The 10,005-nt window shown below is 43.2% G+C and overlaps 1 long non-coding RNA gene across 1 annotated transcript; it reads right to left on the reverse strand.

Moving 5' to 3' along the window:
- Positions 1-17: 17 nt before the first annotated feature.
- LOC125336267 lies at positions 18-9,356 on the reverse strand. The gene is made up of 4 exons (XR_007207717.1): positions 7,705-9,356; positions 5,984-6,115; positions 5,597-5,668; positions 18-3,023 (listed from the first exon to the last, which is right to left on the reverse strand). It is a non-coding gene; the product is annotated as an uncharacterized LOC125336267 (long non-coding RNA).
- Positions 9,357-10,005: the final 649 nt, after the last annotated feature.

The raw sequence follows: 10,005 nt of genomic DNA on the forward strand, positions 1-10,005 counted from the left end.
ATGTTCCATGGTGAATTAAGATGCCTCGTCTCTCTTCTGTCTCCTGCTGCCTGACTTCACCAACCTCACACTTGCCAAGGTGCACACCTGACCCTTTTTTCACCATCTCAAAGCTCCACCATCGGATTTTAGGTGCCCATGGCAGGGGTTTGGGTTTATTTGGCATTTTTCTGGTGTTTGTTTTAGAGGACACGTGAGTTGATCTGAGCACCGAGTTAAGAGCACCACTGATCAGCAGAGCACCAAAGCCACGTCCCTGTGCCCAGGGGCAGCTCAGTGACAGTGACAATGGTAAAGAATCAAAGGTTGGAGGGAGGGGGGAGAGGTCTGGGGGTGTCACGGCCCAGAATCTGAAGTGCTCAGTTCATTTCTCATCGTGACACTGGATCAACACTGAACCAGACAAATGCTGCCACTGTAACCCCAAAATGAGTGGGGTCAGCAGCCCAGGGTGCAAAGGAAAAGCTGCCTGGATCTTCTGCCTGTTTCACAAAGGTGACCAACACAATAACAATGCCATTTTTAATGAGCAATCACTGCTGCTATTTTTAACCATTTTTCATGTACCTTCTGCTCATCCATGCAGTATTTACTGATTTAAGGCAGTTTAAAAAATAATTCCTGTAAGAATCATCCCCGAACCTTTCAGCAGGGGGTGTAGAGAAAGCTTGGTCATGGAATTAATGCAAGTTTTACCTGGCAGCCTTTGCAAAGGGCACGGCCCAGGCTCTGTCCCAAAGCAGCCACTGGAGCTGAGCGAGTGCCCTGGGAATCCCTGTGCCAAATAATGAGCTTTTCCTTATAAAAATAGCACAGGAGATTTGTGAGCACAGGACCTGATTGGGAAAGGCTGAGTTAGCATAAAAATGTGCAAAATTTGGACATATGCTAATCTGGTCATCTGGGCTCCTTTTATAGGCACTGGAGAGAGATCAGACACTGAGATTACATGGGATGAATCATTCTCCAGTGATGATCTTTTTCCACTCAGAGGAATCCAGTTCAGCCACTTAAAGCAGATTTCCCATTTCCAAATGACTAAAAAGTCATGTTAGTGGGATCCCCCTCCTGTGTGACTTTGACAAAAACATTCAGGCAATATTGAATTATTTACATTACAAATCCTACTCAACCTGAGCACAGGAAAAATAAAAAAGCTGATTATATTCATTTATGGGATGGAAACAGGTTGTTCTTTTTCAGTTTGCTTTGTTTTCATTGCAAGATTTCTAACCTGGGTTATGTGTCCAGTCCCAATCCCAAGCCAAGGCTCCCAGGTGAGGCACCCAGGTTCCATTTGGTTTCTCCTGCTTTTCCCACCTGGAAAGGCTCGGCAGGTGCTGATCCTGATCGAGATCCTGGCTGAGCAGGATCATTCCCAGGGATGAAGAACCAGAGCACAGCAATCCCGAGTGTCCTGGAGGATCCACTCTGTTTGCTTTTCAAATCAGAAACACTAAACTGGGGACATCACTAAAAAAAAATCCCAACAACCTGCACAGCTTTAAAAGAGATCAAGTGTGCTTACTGTGTCCCAGTTTGATTTACTACAGTTTAAACAGCTTTTAATTCTCAAGAATGTGGAGGTTCATGTGTGTGGAGGCTTTTCCAGCCCCGGAGTTGCAGCCGGGAATGGCAATCCAAGCTCAGGGAAACCGGGCCCATTTCAAATCAGATTAAAGCAAAAATTAGCAAGTGAGAAAAACCTGAATACACACGAGGACCGTTTTCCATTGATGTGCTCTAATCTGTACTAAAAGGCCCAGGGAATTTTTTAATTCTGTTTTTCTTTAAGGTAGATGTCCAAATTTAATATTGGCTCAGGCAGCCTCAGTTCCACCAAGCCCAGCAGCACTCGGTGCCAGCACTGAGCTTGGACTTCCCTCTAAATAGAACAAATATTTGTATCAGCTTGCTGAGAATGTGAGTAATAGGAAAATTTGCCAAAATTTAAACAAGCTAAACTTCAGTCCTGCCAAAAGCCCCACCATTCAATTTGGCATCATTGGCAGCTCGCAGGCTCAAGAGGGGCCTAAGTCTGGAAGAGCTGGGGTGTTTTTGGCAAACATGAATTTATTTTTCTCTCTCTCCACATTTTGGAAAATTTGTGCCTCTCTGTATTAATTTATGATGTCATTAAATAATTCTTTTTGCAGCTTGTATAGAAAGAATGGTTCTTTTGAAGATGAGAACTCCCCTGAGGATGGTTATAGTGAAAAATTCCAGCCAGAGGGAAAAAAAACCCCTCCTTTCTCCTTGGCCACTCATGTTTCTGCAGTAGTGCTTCAACAGCAAAAAAATCTACAATATTTTAATTTAAGGACCTGCTCTAAGGAGGTGCCATGCACTTGACTGTGACAAGAGGCAGCCTAAATTCAATGTGATTGGAGGGGTTTTATTCCTGTGATAGCAGGCTGGAAGAGAAACCATGAGCCTGTGACTTGCTGATAGAAAACATCACGTTTTAAACTGAATTGCTCTCTGCAAAGAACAGGATCAAGATTAAAAATGAAAGAAAATAAAATACTGGGAGTGGTACAAACAAAGCACAAAACCTTGTCCAACATGAACCTTATTTACTGTGAAAACACTGCCACGAGAGAGAAATGCCTATAAAACCTCCCTGCAGATGCTGGGGTTTAGGTGGTGGTTTCATCACAGGGTTCACAGCCTCTCCTTGCACCAGCACTGGGCAGGACAGCCCAGCCTGTGTCCTACTTAAACCAAAATTAAATTTAAACCTGGCACGGGCTGCTCAGCCTCACTGAGAAATGGTTGGGGTAACAGCAAGGGAAAGTGGTGCCCTTGGGGCTTCGTGGCACCTTGCTGGGTGTTTGTGGCCTCCAAGCCCCCATTCCTGCCAGGAAGATCCTTTTCCTGGTCATGGCCAGCAAATGTTCCTGTCTGAGCCCTTTTGGGAACGCCAGGTCAGGTGTCACAGTGGATTTACAAAGAGTTGCAGCAAGGTACCTCCAGGATGGAAATTGCCCTCCTGAGCCCCAGCCCACCTTTGGAACCGGGTCCTGAGAGAAGGAAATAAAAAGTAGATTAATTAGTGCAAAGTGCTAGTAATGCTAATTCAGTTAAATTCAGGATAATTGCAACTTTTGTTAATTAGAAACTCATTTAATAAAAGAAAAGCAAACCCCACTGGAATGAGAAGAGGGGGAATAACTACAACAGGTCACAAGGCTCTTGTTCCACTGAAAAATACTGATGGGGAAGAGGTTTGAATGATACTTGGTAAAGGCCAATATTTTTTTTGTTCTAATTTCCCCTAGTTCTCAGGAAACACTAATTTTTGGCTTTGAACCATGCATTGCTGCAGTTTTGAGGAACATTTTCAGTGGGGTTGTATTTACAAACTGGTGGAAAGTTGACTTTTTAATAAGAAAAATGAGGTGGAATGTCAGCACTGTCTACTTGGGCAGCAATGATTTTAACAGTCCTGAAAGACAAAATTTGACACATGTATCTTCTAGTTGGGAGGTTCACACTGATAACAGGACATGGGGCCAGATTTGTGTACTAATCCTCAGCCCCTGCCAGCAGGGATGGACACATCCTCAAACAAGTATTTACTGGAGAACAACATGTACAGAGAACAATGTGTGCAACACCATTCCTGCCCTACACAGCCTTACGTCAGGCAGGCAGCAATGCCTGATCCAGTTCAGCAGAGATGAAAAGCAGTATTTTTGTGTTTTCATGCCAAAATCCTAAGGCTCAGTCCTATTTCTGTTGAAGTCAATAGGAAAACTTTTATAGACTTCAGTGTAGCAGGACCAGCCCTTTAATCTTCCCTTCAGCAAGCCCAGCCTGCAGCCTTGGCTGTGCAGTGCAGTTTAGGAATGAGCCACGGAGTATTTGAGTTTGATGGATGACACAGCCACACTGAAAATTGCAGTTTACTCATGCCCAGGGTATCTGAGCAGCTACTGAGAGAATAACAAAAGTCTGAATCTAAAACTGTGTCGTGTTTAATATCAGTTGTGGATCAAATACATGACAGGATAGCTGAAAACCTAACAGAATAATACTCAAACCATTGATTATCCCCTCTAAATCCAAGAGTTCATTTTAGCCTGAAACTTTGGAGCAGATTGCCCTGGACATGAGGAATCAATCACGGGACATCCTGGAAAGGTGATGAACTTGCCTGGTGCATCAGAGTAATCTGAAACAGTCGGTGTGTGAGGGCTGCCCAGGCTGAAGGCAGAGGGGACAGCTCCTGAGCAGCCACGTGCAGGGCAGGAATGGCAGTGGGAACAGGGAATCCTTTCCATTTACACTAAAAAAATCAAAGTAGCCACAGTGGCTCACCTGATCAGACATCTTTGGGCAAGGACTTGGTCTAAGCCTCACTCAGGAGAACACCAAAAGTGATGAAGAGTAAAAGGATTTTAGCCAAATAAAAATTCTGCTTGAAATGAGTCTGTTCTTCCTTCTCATCTTTCTGATGACACAGCCAGTTCAAAGCTTGGAGAGATCCTCCCACTCCCCCTCACCCTTTCCTTCCCACCATTTATCATTCTGAAGGCAAGGAGACAGGTTAGGGGCAGGAAAGCTTCCACTGGGATTTCTGTCCAGGATCACAGCGCAGGACTGGATTTACGCCCAGCATTAGAACCGAGCACATGCCTGTAGCCCCTCTCCCTTTCCCCACGAGTAACAGGAAGGGAGAAAGGGATTTTAACTCTGGATGAATATTGCCCAAGCTCTCCAAGCCTGGGAGGTGTCAGTGCAGTGGGCTGGAGGGGTTTGCTTGGAAAGCAAACACTGTCCTTTAAGACATACAGGACATTCAGCATGAGGCAGTGAGGGTTGGAATACTGATATCCCTGTGGATCCATTGACCATCCTCCCCGGGGTGACACAGAAATCTCAGAGCAGCAGAGACATTAAATCCAGAATGTGGAAACTGAAATGCCCCAAAGCTCTGAGAATTCAGGGGAGTAAGAGCTGAGTGAGCAGTGCTGTGAGCTCACTGCATTCAGTGTCTGCTGCACACAGTCCCCTCCCCTACCAAATGCTGGGTTAAACATGCAAAGAAGTCTCTACTAAGATCTCATTTAGACCAACTAAAACTGAAAATCAGCAGATGTGGAGCTAAACCCCCACACTGACCTGTATTCCTCTCAGCTGGGCAAACCAGCTTCCATGGCAGGCTATGGACTCCATGAAATTCAGGATTTACAAATGCTCCTACCCCCAGCAATGACCCAGCCCTTAGTGAATTATTTGTTTCTCTCATGCATAACACAGAAATAACATCCCCTCACCTCTGGGAAGTAGTTAATTAGATTGTCCCAAAATCAGTTTTCATCCTATTAACAGCAAAAGAAGGGGAAGCAGGAAGTCAGGGACTAGGAATTAAATACAGGGAAAATATGAGCTGGAAAACTTAAAGGAGGAGAGAAAGTGGGAAGAATAAAAATAAAAAAATTAAATATAAATGCTCTTTTCTTGCCCAGGAGCAAAAGCAACAGGCAAAGGAGTTGCAGTGTTGGATGGGTTATGAGTTGTGTTCAGTGCATCACTGAGTGTGGAGCCAAAAACGTCAGTGATACAGAGAGGCTGAGGTTGTTCTGCTCACTTCTTTTTGCTGCTTCTCTTCTCATCCTATGGGTAACACAGCCATGCTTCTCACAGCTTGAAAAACAGGTCTCTGAAAATGTGCAAAAAATGAGAAAAGTAACTTTTATCCCATTTAAGACAGACTAAACATCCCCTTCCTCCTGGGATCTCTTATTACTCCTTCGGTTAAGTTTCAATTTAGCAGGTACATGGGCCAGTCCTGATCATCACATTGATGCTAATAAAAAAAATCTTATTAATTTCCAAATGACAGGATATTCTCCTTCCACAGATCCTGTATGACCCTTTTCTGACAGGCTAATACAGAAATAATTCCTTACTTGGCTCCAGCACCACATTCAAAGGTTTCCTTGGAAATACTTTGTTCCTTTCTGTTGTTTCTTACTGTGGATTGAGATCCTTTGTGTGGCAGTGGCTCCTTGAATTGGTTTTCCACAGCTGAGCTTCTTTTGTGTCCTTCCCAGTTTTCCTTTCCACAGATACTGGAGTGCACCATTTCAATGAATCATGCTTTCTTCTAATAAAATATTATTTGAGTCCAATGCCAAAGGCCAGATTTCCATGAAAGAGATTCAGAATGAGAAATAAGTACAGCAAAAAGGATTTTTATTCTTCTGTGTTTCCCCCTTCACTCTCATTTTTGAGGGTCAGAGACTCCTTAGAAGACCAGTGGCATCAGAACTGATATACTTTAGTTTTGTTTAAGAGCTGCCTTTTCTGCTGGTCTGTCAGCTAAGCAGGGAGGTGTTTCCACCTTCCTCATCCTCCTGGGCAGGGGCATCAAGAGCCAGTTTAGTTCTTGATTCAATAGAATATCTCTTATTCCTCTGACCTTTCTCACCCCAGTTCCTAAAGCCAGAAGCCAGAGGCAGCTGCCAAGGGTCAGGACAGAGAACCACCAGGGGAAAAGCCTTTCCCCCAAGGGAAATCTCCTGGTGATGCCTCTCAGCCTCCCACCTCCCCTCTTGGCAAGGTGAAGACCCAACAGGAAAGTGTTCAAGCCAGTATTTGGGACATTTACAAGGCAGAGCAAAGCTGAGCCAGCCTCCCTGGCAGCAGGGATGGAGAGCTGGAATGAGGGATTTGGTTCCTGGCTGTGGATAACCACTGCCCAGAACTGCAGCGGGAGGATGGAAGTCAGCAGAGAGCACAGCAAACTCCAGCTTGCAAAAGTCACCCAAACTTAACAACAGGGATACACAGAGGAGCTGCTGTGTAGGACCCACAACCACAACTCCTCTGTCCCCTGCACACTGAGGGCTCCTCTGCTTTGGGTATTTGTTGCTGAACTGGCAACATCTTCAGCTTCTCAGGGTATCAACAATGCCTTTCATGTGTTGGTACCATGCCCTGAGCAGGGAACAACTGGGGATTGCCAGTGTAAAGTGATAGTAAAGGCTGTCCTCACATTTCATTTAATAGGGTACATTCCTTTTTGTAATATTGCTGAAAGTCCCTCAAATATAAGTGAAATAAAAACTGTTCTTTTACTTAACTGCTAATAACAGCCAGTCGTGCTGTCCTTGAGAGCCACATATAAAAACAGCAAAGAAATATTTTCAAATGGTAAAATACTGCACTATAAACGAGACTTCTGGAGATGTTACCTAAATTAGCCTCGTTCAAATGCCTTTGTGATATTTAATCATAATCATAAAAGTCAGAATGCTTTTGCCTTTCCATCAGAAACCAGCCTTATATGTTTTGCTAGTCCCAGCTCCACACTGGCTGGGTGTCGTGGTGTATAATTTCATAGACACAAAGACACTTCACTACCATAGCTCTCATTATTAAACAATATATTTTAATTGTCACCACCTTTCTCATATAGACATGGGCCAAATCTGCCCTTATTGGCTTCAACTGAGCTCCACAAGGGATGAATTTGGCTCAATATATATAAAAATACAGCAAGTCGAGTAATAAAAAGAAATGTTTGGGTTTCTTTTTTTATAGCAGCCGGGGTTTTTTTGCCATACGAACACACATGCCTGGCCAGTAAAATCCCCTGGTGAAGGACTAAAGTGTTTAAGACTTCATATGCAGAATAGCCCATGGTGTTTAATTACAATAGCAAAGATGCCATTCTATAAAAGCCTTTCTTACCTGGAGAAGGGATCCATGCTCTCCAATGAAGCTTAATTACCCAGGACATGCTGAGTTTTCCCCTCTGGCAATAACCTCTAACACCAATAACTCCGCTGGTTCTTTTGACATCTGAATAGCTGAATATTGTTAATTTTTGCTCTAATTTCCTTATTTGGATTACAGCTTTCCAGTGGTTTACTTCTGATGAAAGTATTGAGCATTAGAAGAGCTTCATTCCTGGGACATTCCTCTTTCTTTCTTCCACTTTTCCTTTGGAATTTCACGCTCTCTCAGCCTGCTCTGGCTCTCCTGCTCCCCCATCTCCTTCCCAGCATACTTGGCTCCAGATGGAGATTTATGCATTTCCCCTCCTGTGATCCTTTCCTGCTCCACCAGCAAGGTTTCAGCTTCATCCCAGGCCCAGAAGATGCAAATTTCTGCAGAATGAATTTACTTTAGACTTTAAAGGAAAAGCTTTACCTGGCTGCCAAGCACTCCCAAGTCATTGGTTTCACAGCTCTCTCACACACAAACACAGTGCACAGCACAGTAAAAATCCCCATCCAACTGATCTTATTTTGAGGAAACCAAATCTTTGTTATTTATTGAGTTCTATCAGATTTATAGCTCACATTTCTGCCGAACTTTCATTGATTCATAAGGAGAAGATTCCATTTTTACCTGGAAAACGCTGCTTTTTCGGGGAGGGGAGGAAACCTCTCCCTTGGAAAACGCTGGGATCTTGAGCCATGATTTAGAACCATCACCTGCATGATCCTCCTCATCCTCACTCCTGCATCCTCAGCTTTTGATGGAGCCAATTTCCTGAGTGCATGTGAAAGCCTGTGGCTGCAGCCTGGAACAATCCTACCTCAGTGCTTCCCTTCTGTTGTTGATCCTTTAATTTCCTCCAGCCGACTCCTGCAGGGGACTCGCAGTTTTATGCTACTCTTTTGGACTAATCATTTACAACTGACTTGAAAAAAAAATCCAAATCGCTTCTCTGCTGCTACTGCTCGATGGAAGGGTCACTAATTGGGATGTACTTCCAGCCAAAAGGCAACACAGGCTTAACAGCAATTCACAGCAACCTGAAAATTCTGCCCAAAGCTTTCTAACCAGACCAGTTATTTGGAATTTTACTCCAAAAATTAGGGTTGCAATCCATAAAATTCCTCTGCAGTGCAAATTTTCACACCTTGAAAAGCCAGGCGAGCAGGAGGTCATATAAAACTGATTAATGGATAAAATCACAGTAGCAAGATCTCTTCTGATGGTTGGGAATGTTACACACAGGGCTCTTATCATGGGCACAGGTCTGGGCATGAAAAATACAAAATTGAAAAGGATCTGCAATTACAGATCTGGAAGAAAGGCACAAGCTGGATTGGAAGTTTAAAAACTGTGCCTTAGGGGGAGTTGTTACCTAATGACAAAACAGGAAACAACATGAAATACAGAAGGGACATCCATTAATTTCTCTGAATTATTGATGTTAGTGCTCTGTAAAACAGAGATCAAAACAGCAATTTTATTGTGTAAGAAAACCAATATTCATTTAAGGCTGTTTTAGTAAAAATATGTATTAAATTCCAACTAAAAGCTGAGAATCTGACCAACTTTTAGGCAACAGCCTTATTAATTTATCAAGTTAATGATGTAATCACAGATGCACATCCTTCCAAATACTTTTTTTTAATACTGTAGCTTGTCTGAGCTGTGCTAATAACAACTATCACAACAGTTGTGACTGAAACACACAGACATAAATGATCAGTTATTATAATTCTTTTTTGTATTTCTACATTACAGGTGATAAAACTGTTCTTGAAGAATTATTTTATTGCATTAAAGGATAAATTTATACAACAGTTGGATGCATTTTACACACCAGCAACCACTACAAGCTATAGTTAAACCTTTAAATGAATACAAGCACATTACTTGAAGTGAAAACAAACCCACAGTAGATTTTCAAGACCAGAAATAGGGTTTGCAGCTATTTCTGGCTGAATCAGTCAGTCAGAATTTCCTACAAATCAGTAAATTCAACCCTTTCACGTGCTCATGATAAAAACCGGACATTCAATTAAAAAAATATTCTGGCCTCCTAAGCCAAGTGTATTCCAAGCTACTTTAGGGACCAGAAAGGAGATTTTAGGGGACAGAAAGGAGACTTTAGGGGACAGAAAGGAGGCGCTAGAAGGGCTGGAGGATGGTTTAAGGGTTGGCTGTGCATGGCAGGAACAGCACGAGTGCAGCCGATTTATGCGCTGCTAATTCCTCCCTTAGACGATCAGCCTTAGACCGGTCTGATTT

The sequence above is a fragment of the Corvus hawaiiensis genome, chromosome 20, assembly GCF_020740725.1.
Source record: "Corvus hawaiiensis isolate bCorHaw1 chromosome 20, bCorHaw1.pri.cur, whole genome shotgun sequence".
In the NCBI taxonomy this organism is placed as follows: Eukaryota; Metazoa; Chordata; class Aves; order Passeriformes; family Corvidae; genus Corvus; species Corvus hawaiiensis.